Source organism: Schistocerca serialis, chromosome 7 (assembly GCF_023864345.2).
Source record: "Schistocerca serialis cubense isolate TAMUIC-IGC-003099 chromosome 7, iqSchSeri2.2, whole genome shotgun sequence".
Lineage (NCBI taxonomy): Eukaryota > Metazoa > Arthropoda > Insecta > Orthoptera > Acrididae > Schistocerca > Schistocerca serialis.
Window position 1 is genome coordinate 595,160,933 of NC_064644.1, and position 18,700 is coordinate 595,179,632.

Consider the following 18,700-nt stretch of genomic DNA (forward strand, 5'->3'; position numbering starts at 1 on the left):
GAGCTGCGGACCTGAATTAAAAATGCCACATTCGGGGGTAAATATTTTACAAATATCATTTCACCATTCAATTTCAGAACAAGTTCATTCTGAATGATGATGCATTTTCCAATTACAATGCAGTCCTTACAGGTAGACTCTCCAGTGTTAAATGTTCCTGCACATGTGGTATAAAGCAATTATGAAAGCACGTTTGAAGTATTGTGCAGTCCATCCATGACCCTTTCTGACAAAAATAATGGACAGTTAAATTGTGCATTTCTTTCGCTTTGAAACAGGGTGGTTTTTTAGCTTTACCTATTGTACCAAGCTTAACTTTATGTGATCCCGTACCATTAGCACAACACAACAGAGTTACCCTTTCCTTACTTGATTTATAACCAGGCACACTATGCTCTGTCTCAAATACGAAAGTCATTGGTGGTAGACACTTCCAAAATAGACCAATTTCATCCATGTTGTGTATTTGTTCCAGCTCTAAATTTGCTCATGCAATAAACTCCTCAGAATCAATTTCCCAGATACCAGGACGCTGTTTAAATCTTGATAGTCAGCCATAAGATACATTAAAATCTCCTTCAATCCCAAAGGGTTTGAAGAAAAACATGGCCTGTTTGGCACATATTGGGCCAGGTACCTGTGTGCCTTCTGTTGTTTTCTGCTGAAACCATTCCAACATGTCTTTATCCTGTTTACACATGTAGACATTTTCATAGCTTTTGCTTTGACAGACTTTTAGAAGAATAAGAACTGCTAGAAAATTGAATTATTTTGTCTTTATTTTTCCAAATATCACAGACTGTAGTTTCACCCACACTGTAAATCAGTGGGACATTCCACATATGAACACTGCCTTCTTCAAGTTTGTGTGTTATTTGGAGTTTCTGCTGTATTGTCAGCACAACACATTTTCACTTTTCAGACATTGTTCAGCACAAACAGAAACCTAATGACTATTGTGTCCACCACAGTAATAAAGTCCAGCGAGCAGTAAGTTGTTACATGTTTTAACATGACATCATTCATTGGTGACCACTACCAGGTAAAAGAAAAATTTTCAGCAGCTGAAAAAAGGGAGAAATAGGCTGCATTGGGACAAATAGTCTGCAGATAATCTAAAAAGCAGATAATTTGCTCATAGACAACTGAGAGTTTACTGTAGAAAGATTTCCATGCTTAGTAGACTAGATAATGAGGTAGGTGTGTCATATCTGAATGAAGATATAGGTGGAGACTTTAATCTGGCATCCATTGACTGGGAAAATTACATGTTTATCACAGTGGGCAGAAGCAAAGATTCATGTAAAGTTATTCTAGGAGAACTCACAACATACAACCTTGAGCAATTGGTTGGAAAACCAACTCGAGATGGGAACATATTAGATATCTTGGCGACAAACAGACCTGATCTTTTTGAGGAAGTTAATCTAGAAGAAGGTATTAGCGACCATTATGTTGTTGTGGCTTCTATGTCAGTGGAAGTTGAAAAAAAAAAAAGAAAAGAAAAAAAAAACAGAGTAGAGTTTTCTTGTTTGGGAACACAAATAAAAGTGTCATTAATGAATATCTTCATAGTCAGCTCCAAGCATTCACTGTGGGACACAAAGATATTGAGCATCTTTGGTCAGAATTTAAAGGTATTGTCCACCATGTGCTAGAGAAGTATGTGCCTAGCAAAGATATAGTGGAGGGAAAGGATCCACCTTGGTACAATAAACATATTAGGAAGTTGCTGAGAAAGCAGAGAATTTTGTACAGTTGTTTTAAACGTAGCCACTGCCCCGCCAACAAGCAGAAATTATGCGAAATGAAAGCAGCTGTCAAAAGGGCAATGAGAGATTCCTTTAATGAATTTGAAAGCAATATTTTATCTGCAGATTCTAAAAATAACCCCAAAAAATTTTGGTTGTACATAAAATCTATGAATGCTAAAAATAATTCAATACCTTCTCTTGTTGGTAGTATGGGTAATGTAACTGATGATGATAAACAGAAGGCCGAAATTCTAATCCTAGCTTTCAAAAACTCATTTATGGTAGAGGACTGCAGCACCATTCCCCCTTTCAACTATTGAACAAATGCAAGGATGGCTGACATAGTGTTTAGTGCATTTGGAATTGTAAAACTGTCAAGATCCTTAGACGCAAGGAAGGCATCTGGCCCAGACGGCATCCCCGTAAGATTATATGTTGACTATGCTACCAATATAGCACCATTCTTATCCATCATCTATCAGAGATCATTGGAACAGTGGAAAGTTCCATGGGACTGGAAGAAGGCCCAGATCATAGCAATCTATAAAAAGGGTAGAAAATTGGATACACAAAATTACCGGCCAATTTCACTGACATCAATTTGTTGTAGAATCATGGAACATATTTTGTGTTCAGACACAATGACCTTTCTAGACTCTGAGAAGCTCATCCGTAGAAACCAGCACAGTTTTAGGAAACAGCAGTCATGTGAGACACAGCTGGCCATCTTTGTGCATGATATACAACAGCCTCTAGATACTGGCTCCCAGGTTGATGCCATATTTCTCAACTTTTGAAAGGCATTCAACTCAGTTCTGCACTGTCACTTGCTCCAAAAAGTGCATGCTTATGTTCTACCTGATGACATATGCGGTTGGACAGAAAGTTTTCTAACAGACAGGGAGCAGTATGTCGTCCTGAACGGGGTGACTTCAACAGAAACAAGCGTAACTTCAGGTGTGCCCCAGGGCAGCATAATAGGTCTGCTGCTTTTTACGATTTACATAAATGAATTGGTTGATGGTATTGACAGTGGCATTAGACAGTTTACCGATGATGCTGTAGTCTACAGGAAAGTAGTATCACACGAAAGTTGTGAACAAATCAATGAGGATTTGCAGAAAATTAATGCATGGTGTAATGACTGGCTGTTGTCTCTCAATATTAGTAAGTGTAACCTACTGTGTATAACAAGGTGAAAATCCCCATTAATGTACGAGTACAAAACAAATGCCCAGCCTCTGGAAGCAGTATCATCCGTCAAGTATCTGGGTGTGACTATTCGAAATGATATCAAATGGAATGGTCAGATTACACAGGTAATGGGTAAGGCAAACTCTAGACTGCAGTTTATTGGTAGAATCCTGAAGTGATGCAGCCCTTCAACAAAGGAAATAGCTTACAATACGTTAGTTCGTGCAGTCTTAGAGTATTGTTCATCTGTACGGGACCCTTACCAGTTGGGGTCTGATTCAAGAGATTGAGAATGTCCAAAGAAGAGCGGCAAGATTTGTGACTGGTACATTTAGCCATCACAAGAGCTTTACAAATCTCATAGAAAGTTTGAAGTGGGACACACTTGCAGATAGATGGCGCGCTAAACAGAAGGGGCTGCTCACTAAATTCTGAAATCCGATGTTCACTGAGGATGTAGAGCATATATTATTACCACCAACTTTCAAATCACAAAATGATCACCATTCAAAGATATGGGAAATTAGAGCTCATACTGAGGCATTCAGACAGTCGTTTTTCCCTCGCGCGATCCCCGAGTGGAACAGAGGGAGGGGGGGATATGACTTTGACGTGAATTGTGCCCTCCGCCACACACTGCTTGGTGGCTAGTGGAGTATATATGTAGATGTAGATATGTAAATGCAGAAACATTCAGCTCTGGAAAGGAACATGTAGAGGAAAAATGGTCTAAGTGTAGAAGAGTAGACGATTATGCGCTAGACAGAAATGTACCTAGGAACACAGTTCAAGTTGAGAGAACCTCTCCATACTACACAGTCTGTGCAATGAATCTTACAAAGATACAATAACAGTTGCACAACAGGCATAAAACAAGCACAGGATTACAGACAGTGAAATGCTAAATGAAATGTGTTTGGACATCAAAAAGGCAAAACATCTAACCTCAACAACTTTTGTAGCTGAATGTTATCAAAAGGTCTTCTACAAAATCCAAATAAATTGTGGTCATGTGTAAAGGCTATCAGTTACCAAAGTTAGTGTCCAGACACTCATGGATGATACAGGAACTGAAATCAAGAGAAGTAAAGCAAAATGAGAAATGCTAAACCTGATTTTCAAATGTTTCTTTACAAAGGATGCTACAGGAATGATGATCCAGTTTAATTCTCGCACCCCAGGCATGCAAAATGAGTGATATACACATTAGTATCAGTGCCACTTGCAAACACATGAAATCATTAAAACTGAATGAAGATCAAGGACCAAGAGGAACCCCTTCCAGATTCTATACAGAATTTGCAGCTGAATCAACCCATCATTGAACGATAATTTACTGTAGCTCTCAAACAAAAAACGGTGACTAATAGTTGACAAAAACATGGGTCACATGTCTATAAGAAGAGTAAAATAAATGATCCATAAAGCTATCAGCCAACATCTTTAACGTGTATCTGTTATTGTATCCTAGAACACATTCTAATTTCAAATGTAATGATGCATATTGAACTGAATGATCTCAATGCCAGACAGCATAGATTGTAAAAAACTGATCACATGAAACCCAATGTCTGCTTTTCTTACATGACAGCCTGAAAGCATGGATGAAGGCAGTCACACACAGGCAGTGTTACTCGACTTCTGGAAAGCATTTGATTCAGTACCACACCAACACTTGTTAATGAAAGCGCACTCATACTGGATACCAAATTAAATTTCTAACTGGACTGATAACCTCTTGGAAGGGAAGGCGCATCATGTAATCTTGGATGGAGAGTCATTGACAGACATAGAAGTAACTTCAGACATGCCCTAGGGAAATGTGTTAGGACCCTTGCTCTTCATGTTGCATACTAAGTTGCAGACAATGTTAGTAATATACTTATATGGATATGGTGTTTGTTATTTTGGACAAATCCGAAAGAACAGACACCATTGATAACCTGCAGCCAACTAGAATGAAATTAGAGTTATGTATTAATATCTAAAGCTATTGACGGGCATTGATATATATCAACGGGGACAGGTGAAAATGTGTGCCCTGACTGGGACTCGAACCCAGGCATGGCAGATGCTCTATCCATCTGAGCCACCGAGGGCACAGAGGATAGTGTTACTGCAGGGACTATCTAGTACATGCCTCCCGCGAGACCCACATTGTCGCACATATTACCCAAACTCTTACAGGACTTGGTAAAAATGTCTTCCACGAGTAATGAGTGTGTTGGGTAGGGACATTACAAATGTAGTGTATGGATATATAAGGTGAAAATGTGGGTCTCACTGCAGGTATGCACAAGATATCCCTGCAGTCACACTATCCTCTGTACCCTCAGTGGCTCAGATGGGTAGAGCATCTGCCATGTAAGCAGGAGATCCAAGGTACAAGTCCCGGGTGGGGCACACATTTTCACCTGTCCCCATTGATATACAGGGTGTCCCAGCTATCTTGTCCACCCAAAATATCTCTGGAACAATGACAGCTATTGGAAAATGACTTTCACCAGTATCAATGTAGGGCTGGGGCCCATGAATGTACATATTTGGAAACATTCTAAAACGAAAGCATATGTGTATTTTAGCACAAACTTATGTTTTTTTAAATGGACCTCCTATATTTTTTCTTCAGCACTCCATAGCATGACAAAGCACATACACAATGGCAATATTCCCATTACGTCCCAAGATATTAAGATGCGAAGTTGACGCTTGAAACACCTGACATGTGCTGCTAACACACGTCCTGAGGCTCAGGCATGAACCCCATGCTGCCCGTAATCGTGATGTGACTGACATGCGTAATCACACTTCCATACTTATCAAGAGGTCCGAAACGAATAATATGGTCTGCTGCCATCCTGAATTAACGTCGTACATTCCAGCAGGTATTTATCCCATAGTCTAGGGGTGATGCAGTTCTGTAACATATCTGTGTACCGCAACGTTAGTCACAAAGTTAACTTCGCTTATTGTTAATCCGTTACTAAAAAGGTAATGCCATTCAATGTTAAAACTTTACTTTACTGTAGACCTAGCACAAGCGACAGTTAATCATTCACTCGTAATAGTAAAATTCATGTTGATGGTTTTAGTGAAACGAGCAAGTGGACTAAAAGTTTTACCGTTGTTTAGGTAAAAATGTTTTGATTTGGGAAGTTCAGGTAGGACATAGAAGATGAATGTAAACATGTTTAACTAATTAGTTTTATTATCACATAATTATCAATGTTATGTTTATCTAATGTGTTAAATGACAAATTGTTGCAAACAAATGTTTCTTAACATCACTGGGTAAATGGCCCTTTGTAGAAACTTCCACTGTGATACCAGCACTACATACTAAACACAGCGTTCACATCTCATGCTCAAAGTGATGCCCATTGGCTTGCATACATAGGGTTACTCTACTGATGAAGGATGCCCTACTTCGTGCTACTGTTTCCTCTTTGATGGCTGTACAAGCATCAATAATACATTGCTTCATGTCCTCTGGTGTTATTGGTTCATGTTGGTAAACAGCATCCTTCACTGCTCCCCAAAGAAAATAATCCAGCGGTGTAAGGTCTGGAGATCGGGCAGGCCACCTAACTGGGCCACCTCGTCCAATCCACCTACCAGGGAACTTACGGTTCAGAAGTCGTCGTGCTTGTAAGGCGTTATGTGCAGGGCATCCGTCATGCTGATACCACATGTCCATTCTCTGGTTCTGAGGTACGGTGTCCAAGAGAACAGGAAGATTGTGTCATATAAATCTGGAGTATTGTCTGCCATTTAGGATGCAATTTATAAAGAAAGGTCCGATAATGGTGTCTCCAATAATCCCACACCAAACATTAACTTTCCACGGACGTTGATGCTCTACCTGACGGAGACAATTTGGATTGTCTGCGGACCAATAATGCATATTCCTCATATTGACAATTCCTTTGTTGGAGAATGATGCCTCGTCGGTAAAGAGAACATCTGCAAAAAAATTTGGATTAGTCAGAAGTTTTTGCTGAGCCCACCGACAAAATGTTACCCTATTGCGGAAGTCATTTCCATGAAGATCCTGGTGTAAATGAACACGGTAAGGATGAAATTTATGATGTTTAAGAATACGCTGTGCACTTGATTTCGACGCACCAACTTCACGTTCAATTTGACGTGTGCTGATTTGAGGATTCACAGCTATGGTAGCGAGCACAGCAACTTCAGCACGTTCATCTGTGCGTGTTCTAGGACGATGCCGAGGTCTTGGATTTAAGCTTCTCGTTTCACATAGATGAGATGTGAGACGACCAAACATCCAGCGTGAAGGCGATGGCTTGTCAGGGAATCATCTTCTGTACAGTCGTTCTGCCTGAACAGCATTTCATCCACCTACAACAGGGTACAGTATAGGTATGTAGAGTAGGGTAGAAAACAGACATATTAACTTAATAATCATAAGGTTCGCTAACAGTACTATCAACAAACAAGCAATCTCATAACGTATTTCCCGTCAATGTACATTCTCCATAGATCAGCAGCATTTCTACCATATCTTCATGTGTGTACATTATACTGTACAGTATAAGTTCCACAACACAACGTGTACTACCTCCGTGCTGTCACTAGATTACTCTGTTTGGTGCACGACTACACTGGCAAGTGGTGTACTGCACGTCAAAGCAACAACAAATGGGATGATTGGATGGTGGTGGAGCACAGGAGTTTGCATGGCTCGCAAATCATAAACAAGGCGAAGTGGTAATTGTGGCAGTAGCGGGAACTACGTTGGACACTTGACTAGGTAGAGCCAGGCCCTGCGCGACAGGCACAATGGGTCATATAACACATTAGATAAACCTTATTTTGGGTGTGCAGGATAAATAAGACAACCTGACGGGTGTACACTGATTGGTACTGGTTCATATTGTGTACATAGATACGTAAAACGTGCACGAGGGAAACCATTATGTGCTTATGAGAGTTGATGGCAGCAGACCGTATTATTCATTTCAGACCTCTTGATAAGTATGGAGGTGTGATTACACATGTCAATCACATCGCGATTACGGGCAGCATGGGGTTCATGCCTGAGCCTCAGGATGTGCGCTAGCAGCGCATGTCGGGTGTTTCAAGCGTCAACTTCGCGTCTCAATATCTCGGGATGTAATGGGAATATTGTGATGCAATCAATGCCATTGTGTATGTGCTTTGTCATGCTATGGATTGCTGAAGAAAGAATATAGGAGGTCCATTTAAAAAACATAAGTTTGTGTTAAAAAATACATATGCTTTCGTTTTAGAATGTTTCCAAATATGTACATTCATGGGCCCCAGCCCTACATTGATACCAGTGAAAGTCGTTTTTCAATAGGTGTTATTGTTCCAGAGATATTTTGGGTGGACAAGATAGCTGGAACACCCTGTATAACAATGCCCGTCAGCAGCTGAAGATATTAATATATAATTATAATGTTAGTAATAATCCCAGACTTTTCACAGCAAGGTATTTCAAATGACAGGCCAGTATCTTGACACAAATGCCAAGTTCCTGTGACAACATAGTTAAGGAGTATGTCTAAATGAGTATGTCATAATGCCTAACAAACTGTGACAGAGGTTTCAGTTTACACAAGGCTTGTCCTCCAACACACAGTTTATTAAGATCTTGTCAAAAATCTCATCTGCAAGAGCTGTAATATGTTGAGTAAATGTAAGTTTTACAAAATGAAACTATGAGCTCTGAAAAACTACTGAATATGAAAGGACCTACTGGAGTAAGGAGTTGATCTCGGCTATGAATATCGGCATGACACCAACAATATTTCACAGTCTGGTTGGAGCCCATGCAGCAAGTATGCAAAACAACACAGCTCGCAAGACCTGAAGAAGACAGCATCACTTGGTGAAATATTGTGCATAACATGGAATCAACAATCCACCTGTACACATGAAACCACAACATTAATTAGAGGTAAAGCTCAAGCCTATATTGGACAAACACGGTAAATAAATTGTCATTTACAAGAACCATCATGGTATTTGCCTTATATGATCTAGGGCAACCACAGAACATAAACCAGGTTAATCAGATGATATTTGAATCTTGCCACTCCGCTCCATCTCACTTAGTAAAAGTCAGGTGAAAGAAAGGGGTAGGTCTAGGGGCATATGTAAAATGGTAAGAGGAAAACCAGCACACAAATCTGATCCAGTAGTGAGTTACAGTCTGAAATTCCATCACTACTGTTCTGTATAAGAAGACCTAGTAAAATAAATGTTTAGGTCCTCCAGTCTTTCCTTCTCATTCAGTCCAGTAAATTTCCCGTGACCTGAGGTTCTTGATGACTTACTGAACTGTACCCTATTCCCTAAACCTCTCCAATCCTTTCCCTTCAGCCCTCTTCCTTCCCCTTCAACTCTTCTGCCAGAAGAAGGAGCCACTGGCTCGAAAAGCTTGCAGACGTTAAACCCTTTTGTGTGTGTTCCCCTGCTGACGCTTGGTGAGTAGATTTTTTATCTATCCATTTACATTATACTGTCAATAACTGATTATTTTCATTGTTATATTAAACCTGATAAAGAGCCACACAACAATTTCCCTTCCCATAAATTAGAACAGATGGCTGCTTGTTACATACTTTCAACTCTTTCGTCCCATCACAACAGAAAATAACCTTAAGTCAGAAAATAGAATACTGAACATAATATGTAACACGCACTACTCACTAGTGATTTGTCCTGTAGAAATGGAATGCAACATGTAATAGCGTAATATTATGATGGTAGTTAGGAGTGATGGTAGCGGGTTGAGAGGTATGCAATAACATTTAATCATCATCTTTATTATAAAGATGAAAACTGACAATTCAGAATCAACAGGTGGACCCCCAGTAAACATTTACAATGCAATACAAAAATTACAGTGATTAAAAAAACCACAGGAAAGCATGATAAATTACCAGAGTTTTTTTTATAAAAAGTACTGTAGTCTAAATAGGGAAACCCCAAACGAAGCAGTCTGCAATACAAGAGCAATAATGAATGCTACAAATTATCACAAATTCCCTTGATGAAAATAACAAGCACTGGCATTCAATCAACAACATTAATGTGGAGGATATGACTGCTCACCGATAATGAATAGAAAATGTGTATAGATTAAGAAAAACACAATTACACCCAACCCAGTAAAAAGCACCTGTGCGGGAAAGCGTCAGTGTCCAGATGATGATACAACTCACTTCAGTTACTTTTTCACACAGTTTGCAAAATGTCTGTAACCATGTTCCACTAACACACAACAGATTAGGTTCCTAGGGCCCTGGAATATGTGTATTCATTTTATATAAAGAGTCTCCCCTTCAGTCAAGTCAAGCAGTGCCGATATCGGGTCAAGATAATGTGCTGGCAGCAAATCCAATTGACAAATACAATTCCTTGCCATATCAAGGCACATGGCCCACTAAACCTGTGCACCACTGATGTGATAACAGATCATGTTTCCTCATCGATGGCTCAATAGGGAAGACCACTGAAGCCAGGTACACAGCAACCCCAGCAGTTGTGTCAAGCACATATATTTTCCCAGTGGCACGCACACAACATACCAGAGCTATTCAGTGGGTGTTCAAAACAATGTGGTCACATAACAGAATTGAGCTATCACTAATCTGTTAGATAACAGCATGTTAAAATCGCAAATTTCTGCTGGAGTAACTGACAGGTATATGATAGCACTATATACTGCCTACTGTTTCCATCAGTCTTTGAATCATACACTCCTGGAAATTGAAATAAGAACACCGTGAATTCATTGTCCCAGGAAGGGGAAACTTTATTGACACATTCCTGGGGTCAGATACATCACATGATCACACTGACAGAACCACAGGCACATAGACACAGGCAACAGAGCATGCACAATGTCGGCACTAGTACAGTGTATATCCACCTTTCGCAGCAATGCAGGCTGCTATTCTCCCATGGAGACGATCGTAGAGATGCTGGATGTAGTCCTGTGGAACGGCTTGCCATGCCATTTCCACCTGGCGCCTCAGTTGGACCAGCGTTCGTGCTGGACATGCAGACCGCGTGAGACGACGCTTCATCCAGTCCCAAACATGCTCAACGGGGGACAGATCCGGAGATCTTGCTGGCCAGGGTAGTTGACTTACACCTTCTAGAGCACGTTGGGTGGCACGGGATACATGCGGACGTGCATTGTCCTGTTGGAACAGCAAGTTCCCTTGCCGGTCTAGGAATGGTAGAACGATGGGTTCGATGACGGTTTGGATGTACCGTGCACTATTCAGTGTCCCCTCGACGATCACCAGTGGTATACGGCCAGTGTAGGAGATCGCTCCCCACACCATGATGCCGGGTGTTGGCCCTGTGTGCCTCGGTCGTATGCAGTCCTGATTGTGGCGCTCACCTGCACGGCGCCAAACACGCATACGACCATCATTGGCACCAAGGCAGAAGCGACTCTCATCGCTGAAGACGACACGTCTCCATTCGTCCCTCCATTCACGCCTGTCGCGACACCACTGGAGGCGGGCTGCACGATGTTGGGGCGTGAGCGGAAGACGGCCTAACGGTGTGCGGGACCGTAGCCCAGCTTCATGGAGACGGTTGCGAATGGTCCTCGCCGATACCCCAGGAGCAACAGTGTCCCTAATTTGCTGGGAAGTGGCGGTGCGGTCCCCTACGGCACTGCGTAGGATCCTACGGTCTTGGCGTGCATCCGTGCGTCGCTGCGGTCCGGTCCCAGGTCGACGGGCACGTGCACCTTCCGCCGACCACTGGCGACAACATCGATGTACTGTGGAGACCTCACGCCCCACGTGTTGAGCAATTCGGCGGTACGTCCACCCGGCCTCCCGCATGCCCACTATACGCCCTCGCTCAAAGTCCGTCAACTGCACATACGGTTCACGTCCACGCTGTCGCGGCATGCTACCAGTGTTAAAGACTGCGATGGAGCTCCGTATGCCACGGCAAACTGGCTGACACTGACGGCGGCGGTGCACAAATGCTGCGCAGCTAGCGCCATTCGACGGCCAACACCGCGGTTCCTGGTGTGTCCGCTGTGCCGTGCGTGTGATCATTGCTTGTACAGCCCTCTTGCAGTGTCCGGAGCAAGTATGGTGGGTCTGACACACCGGTGTCAATGTGGTCTTTTTTCCATTTCCAGGAGTGTATAATAAAATATTTGTCTGTTCTACAGCTGCTCTGTATGCTGAGTATCCTCTCCTGCTGAAGACTTGGTAAAGTACAGGTGTTTAGAAGACAGATAGGTAGATAGAGATGGAGTAATCAGAAAAGTCCAGCTAAGTACTAAAAGCAGGGTTAAGCTAACCTGACAAATAACGTATTACTATATGAGACAAGAAACTTTCTCTTCTACATGTATTGACTTAAATAGGCAATTTAATGAACAAACACCATCAACTAGGGTAATAATTGCATCTAATGCCCAACAGCCAAAACAGGTAGGAAGCAGAACGGAACTTATTGCCAAAAGAAATGTCTAAGTATGACATTTCTGCTTTGAATGTTAGTGTATGTGTGTATGAGAGAGAGAGAGAGAGAGAGAGAGAGAGAGAGAGAGAGAGAGAGAGAGAGAGAGAGAATTCAGCAAAATATTGTTTACAGTCTGCCTTTTATAACACAACATAACATTCTTATTAAAACAAGATTTGAGGGTAATTTAAGAATGGCCAGATTTTAAACAAGATGAAACTGGAGGTCTTGCTGCACCATCCAGAATGTTTGAAGATGAACTGGAATGTGTTCCTCCAGGTGATGGGTGTTGTGGTGTGTGTACAAGTCATGTGGCCCATTACAGAAATCCTCTGGTGGCCATCCTGCACAGATGCCATTATGCCATTGGCAGAATATTAAAAATGGATAGCATGCTAGTGGCCTAATGCAGTGACATGTATCCAAGTATTATGTGCAAGGTTATATCACCCGTCCTCCCTTGAGGTAAGGGCACTCCATTGATGTAGGAATCAGGGTGACTGTTGAAATGTCCATGGTCTCTGTGATGAATGCCACAGGCAATGATGGTGGTGGCAGGAGGAGATTCTGGGCTGAAACCAGTGTGTAGCAATGGAAGGGGCATGGCTGTGGTCACACTTGGTGGCTGCTACCATGTGAAGTGTCGTAAGAGAGGACCAGTGGCAAGGGCACTGGTAGCATCTCAATGTCCGGTTCCTCAACCTGGTGGAACTGTGCTGGCAGTGAAGACACTGGCCGCTCAGTCGGCAATGCTGGGGATGCCAGTGTTGAAGGGCCTGAAAGTGTCATCTCACCCATTGGCAGAATCACCGGTAGCAGCGAAGAACTGCAGGAAGACTTGGCAACAGGCACCAGGGAGAGGGTGGGGGTGGAGGGGAGGCTGGATCCCAAAGGAGAGGCAAGAGGTGGCGACATCCACAAAAAGGGAGTGTCAGACACTGCAGCAGGGTGCCCCTTGATGCTGGGAAGGGTGCCAAGAGAGAAGGCAGTGGCACCAGACCCACAGCCCTCACTGTGGCATGAGGACGCACGTAGTCGCAGTGGCACACCACTATACAGAGGTGGCAACCTGGGCACCTGCGGAGCTTGCCTGGAATCCACTTCAGTTGGTGGCCAAATCCCCCAAACCCAGAGCATGTACACCCGGGTTCCCGGGTTCAATTCCCGGCGGGGTCAGGGATTTTCTCTGCCTCGTGATGACTGGGTGTTGTGTGATGTCCTTAGGTAAGTTAAGTTTAAGTAGTTCTAAGTTCTAGGGGACTGATGACCATAGATGTTAAGTCCCATAGTGCTCAGAGCCATTTGAACCAGAGCATGTAGCCAGGAGCAAAAATCAACAAGGGCCACACTGACCACAGGAGAGTTTGTAGCTGGTGGCCATGGAGCATCTCGGTTGGACTCTGATCCCCACAGGTGTAAACTCAAGAAACATATCAAGGCACTGTCCCTGGAGGAGTATGCAACGTACACCTTAATTTGAACTTTAAACGTGCAGACAAATTGATCCATCTTGCCATTAGATTGGGGGCAAAAAGGAGGAGCAGTCAAGTGGCAAATGCCTTGATGAGTGAGAAATGACGGAAGACCTGCAACACAAGCTTTGGACTGTTATCCATCACAAGCACATAAGATAATCCTTCAGCAGAAAAAATTTAAGAGAGGGTTAAATCACAGCCATGGTTGAAGTCAAAAGGCAGTGGATAATATATGGAAATTTAGAGAAAGCATCAACAACTGACAACCAACAACCAGCAAGACTTTCAGAAGGGTCCCATGAACTCAACATGAATGTGTTCCCATGGAAGCTGCATTGTGGGCCATGGAGAGCACGTCGTCCATGGCACTGCCTGTTGGGTAGCAACTGAGAGCAGAATATGACAAGATTTGCAGTTTCACTGTCAATGCTGGGCCAAAATACATGCTGGTCCCTAATGTAAGAACTGAAGCACATCCCACTGTAGGGCAGCAGGAATCACAACCCTAGGCAATAGCCCATCCGTAACTAATAGAACAATTCCATCAAATATCGAAAGGCAGTGAAACAGGGCAAAATATTTATGCAGAGGATCAGAAGCCCCACCCGGAGGCCTGCCTGGCCAGTCATGCCAAACAAGGCAAACAACTTGACACAAAAGCGACAGTATCTGCAATCTAGGAGCCTGTAATAGGGAACCCTTCTACTGCATGTTGTGCCTCAATATCTAAGTGAAAACAAAGGCATCCATCGTGGTCAAAAGTCAGATCCAGGACCATTGGACGCTGGGACATTGAAATATTGTGACATAGGCCGAAAATGTATTTCATAGTTGTAGCAACACAGAAACAAGATCCAACACTGGAGTCGATGTGCTGCTTTGTTGGGCAATGAAGCAGAAGGATTAAGCAATAAAACTGAGGGCTTATGGTTAGTAATGAGGTGAATACAAGAACACATCAAACATTTTGAGGGCATAGACAATAGTGAATGCTTCCTTTTCAACTTGAGGATAGTACTGCTCAGCAGGGTTGACCGTTTTTAATGTGTAAGTTTATCAGAAATTCAGAACCACTCTCATATCAGTGAGCAAGAGTGGCCCCAAATCGATATTGAGAGGCATCTATAGACTAAACTGGGTTGTAACCAGGATGAAAAGTGTTCAAACAAGAAGGCAAATGTAATTTACATTTCAAAAGTGTGAATGTCCTTCTAGGCCAGTGTCCATTGAAAAGGAATGTTCTTGTGGAGAACCTCATTTAGGAGATGAGTCAATGTGGCTGCAGCTGAAATAAATTTCTGATAGTAAACAATTTTACTTAAAATTCTTGGACTTCTTTGACACTATCAGAGTGAGACAGAGTTGTGACCATGGTGACACGATGTTGTAAAGGCTTAACACCATCCCCAGAAATCTCAAACCCAAAATACACAATGGATGGCTGAGAAAGTGTGACTTGCCCAAGTTGCATTTAAACTGTGAAGTATGTAAGACCATGAGCAACATGCATAAGTTACACAAATGCTCTTCCTTGGCTGCATCCATCACGACAATGTCATCGAGATAGTTGCTGCACCCTAGAATAGACATTCTCAATTGTCCCAAAAAACACTGAAAAATTGTTGGGACACTAGCCACACCGAACACGAGGTACTGATATTGCTACAAACAAAAGGGCCTGTTAATCACAAGAAGCCATTTAGAATCTTCATCCAACAGAACCCACATGGGGAAAGGTAGAGATGTCAATGATAGATGAAGCATTAACTGAAACTTTGAAGTTGCCCCAGAGGTGAATCTGAGCATATATACATTCCACATGGGAAAAATATATCTAAAAACACAGATGATGCGACTTACTGAACGAAAGTGCTGACAGGTCAATAGACACACAAACATACACACAAAATTCAAGCTTTTGCAACAAACGGTTGCTTCATCAGGAAATAGGGAAGGAGAGGGAAAGACGAAAGGATGTGGGTTTTAAGGGAGAGGGTAAGGAGTCATTCCAATCCCGGGAGTGGAAAGACTTACCTTAGCAGGAAAAAAGGACAGGTATACACTCGCACACACACACATATCCATCCGCACATACACAGACACAAGCAGACATTTGTAAAGGCAAGGAGTTTGGGCAGAGATGTCAGTCGAGGCGGAAGTAAAGAGGCAAAGATGTTGTTGAAAGACAGGTGAGGTATGAGCGGCGGCAACTTGAAATTAGCAAAGGTTGAGGCCTCGCGGATAACGAGAAGAGAGAATATACTGAAGGGCAAGTTCCCATCTCCGGAGTTCTGACAGGTTGGTGTTAGTGGCAAGTATCCAGATAACCTGGACGGTGTAACACTGTGGCAAGATGTGCTGGCCGTGCACCAAGGCATGTTTAGCCACAGGGTGATCCTTATTACCAACAAACACTGTCTGCCTGTGTCCATTCATGCGAATGGACAGTTTGTTGCTGGTCATTCCCACATAGAAAGCTTCATAGTGTAGGCAGGTCAGTTGGTAAATCACGTGGGTGCTTTCACACGTGGCTCTGCCTTTGATCATGTACACCTTGCGGGTTACAGGACTGGAGTAGGTGGTGGTGGGAGGGTGCATGGGACAGGTTTTCCACCGGGGGCAGTTACAAGGGTAGGAGCCAGAGGGTAGGGAAGGTGGTTTGGGGATTTCATAGGGATGAACTAAGAGGTTACGAAGGTTAGGTGGATGGCGGAAAGACACTCTTGGTGGAGTGGGGAGGATTTCATGAAGGATGGATCTCATTTCAGGGCAGGATTTGAGGAAGTCGTATCCTTGCTGGAGAGCCACATTCAGAGTCTGATCCAGTCCTGGAAAGTATCCTGTCACAAGTGGGGCACTTTTGGGGTTCTTCTGTGGGAGGTTCTGGGTTTGAAGGGATGAGGAAGTGGCTCTGGTTATTTGCTTCTGTACCAGGTCGGGAAGGTAGTTGCGGGATGCGAAAGCTGTTTTCAGGTTGTTGGTGTAATGGTTCAGGGATTCTGGACGGTAGCAGATTCGTTTGCGACGAAGACCTAGGCTGTAGGGAAGGGACCGTTTGATGTGGAATGGGTAGCAGCTGTCATAATGGAGGTACTGTTGCTTGTTGGTGGGTTTGATGTGGACAGACGCGTGAAGCTGGCCATTGGACAGATGGAGGTCAACGTCAAGGAAAGTGGCATGGGATTTAGAGTAGGACCAGGTGAATCTGATGGAACAAAAGGAGTTGAGGTTGGAGAGGAAATTCTGGAGTTCTTCCTCACTGTGAGTCCAGATCATGAAGATGTCATCAATAAATCTGTACCAAACTTTGGGTTTGCAGGCCTGGGTAACCAAGAAGGCTTCCTCTAAGCGACCCATGAATAGGTTGGCGTACGAGGGGGCCTTCCTGGTACCCATGGCTGTTCCCTTTAATTGTTGGTATGTCTGGCCTTCAAAAGTGAAGAAGTTGTGGGTCAGGATGAAGCTGGCTAAGGTAATGAGGAAAGAGGTTTTAGGTAGGGTGGCAGGTGATCGGCGTGAAAGGAAGTGCTCCATTGCAGCGAGGCCCTGGACGTGCGGAATATTTGTGTATATGGAAGTGGCATCAATGGTTACAAGGATGGTTTCCGGGGGTAACAGATTGGGTAAGGTTTCCAGGCGTTCAAGAAAGTGGTTGGTGTCTTTGATGAAGGATGGGAGACTGCATGTAATCAGTTGAAGGTGTTGATCTACGTAGGCAGAGATACGTTCTGTGGGGGCTTGGTAACCAGCTACAATGGGGCGGCCGGGATGATTGGGTTTGTGAATTTTAGGAAGAAGGTAGAAGGTAGGGGTGCAGGGTGTCGGTGGGGTCAGGAGGTTGAAGGAGTCAGGTGAAAGGTTTTGTAGGGGGCCTAAGGTTCTGAGGATTCCTTGAAGCTCCACCTGGACATCAGGAATGGGATTACCTTGGCAAACTTATGTGGTGTTGTCTGAAAGCTGATGCAGTCCCTCAGCCACATACTCCAACGATCAAGTACCACTGTAGTGGAACCCTTGTCCGCTGGAAGAATGACGATGAAACGGTCAGCCTTCAGATCACGGATAGCTTGGGCTTCAGCAATGGTGATGTTGGGAGTAGGATTAACGTTTTTTTTTTCCCCACGTGGGAAAAATATATCTAAAAGCAAAACTGATGATACTTACCAAACAAAAGTGCTGGCAGGTTGATAGACACACAAACATACACACAAAATTCAAGCTTTCGCAACAAACTGTTGCTTCATCAGTAAAGAGTGAATGAAAGGGAAAGACGAAAGTATGTGGGTTTTAAGGGAGAGGGTAAGGAGTCATTCCAATCCCGGGAGTGGAAAGACTTACCTTAGGGGGAAAGAACGACAGGTATACACTCGCACGCACACACATATCCATCCGCACATATACAGACACAAGCAGACATTCGTAAAGGCAAAGAGTTTGGGCAGAGATGTCAGTCGAGGCGGAAGTACAGGGGCAAAGATGTTGTTGAATGACAGGTGAGGTATGAGTGGCAGCAACTTGAAATTAGCGGAGGTTGAGGCCTGGTGGGTAATGAGAAGAGAGGATATACTGAAGGGCAAGTTCCCATCTCCGGAGTTCTGACAGGTTGGTGTTAGTGGGAAGTATCCAGACAACCTGGATGTTGTAACACTGTGGCAAGATGTGCTGGCCGTGCACCAAGGCATGTTTAGCCACAGGGTGATCCTCATTACCAACAAACACTGTCTGCCTGTGTCAATTCATGCAAATGGACAGTTTGCTGCTGGTCATTCCCACATAGAAAGC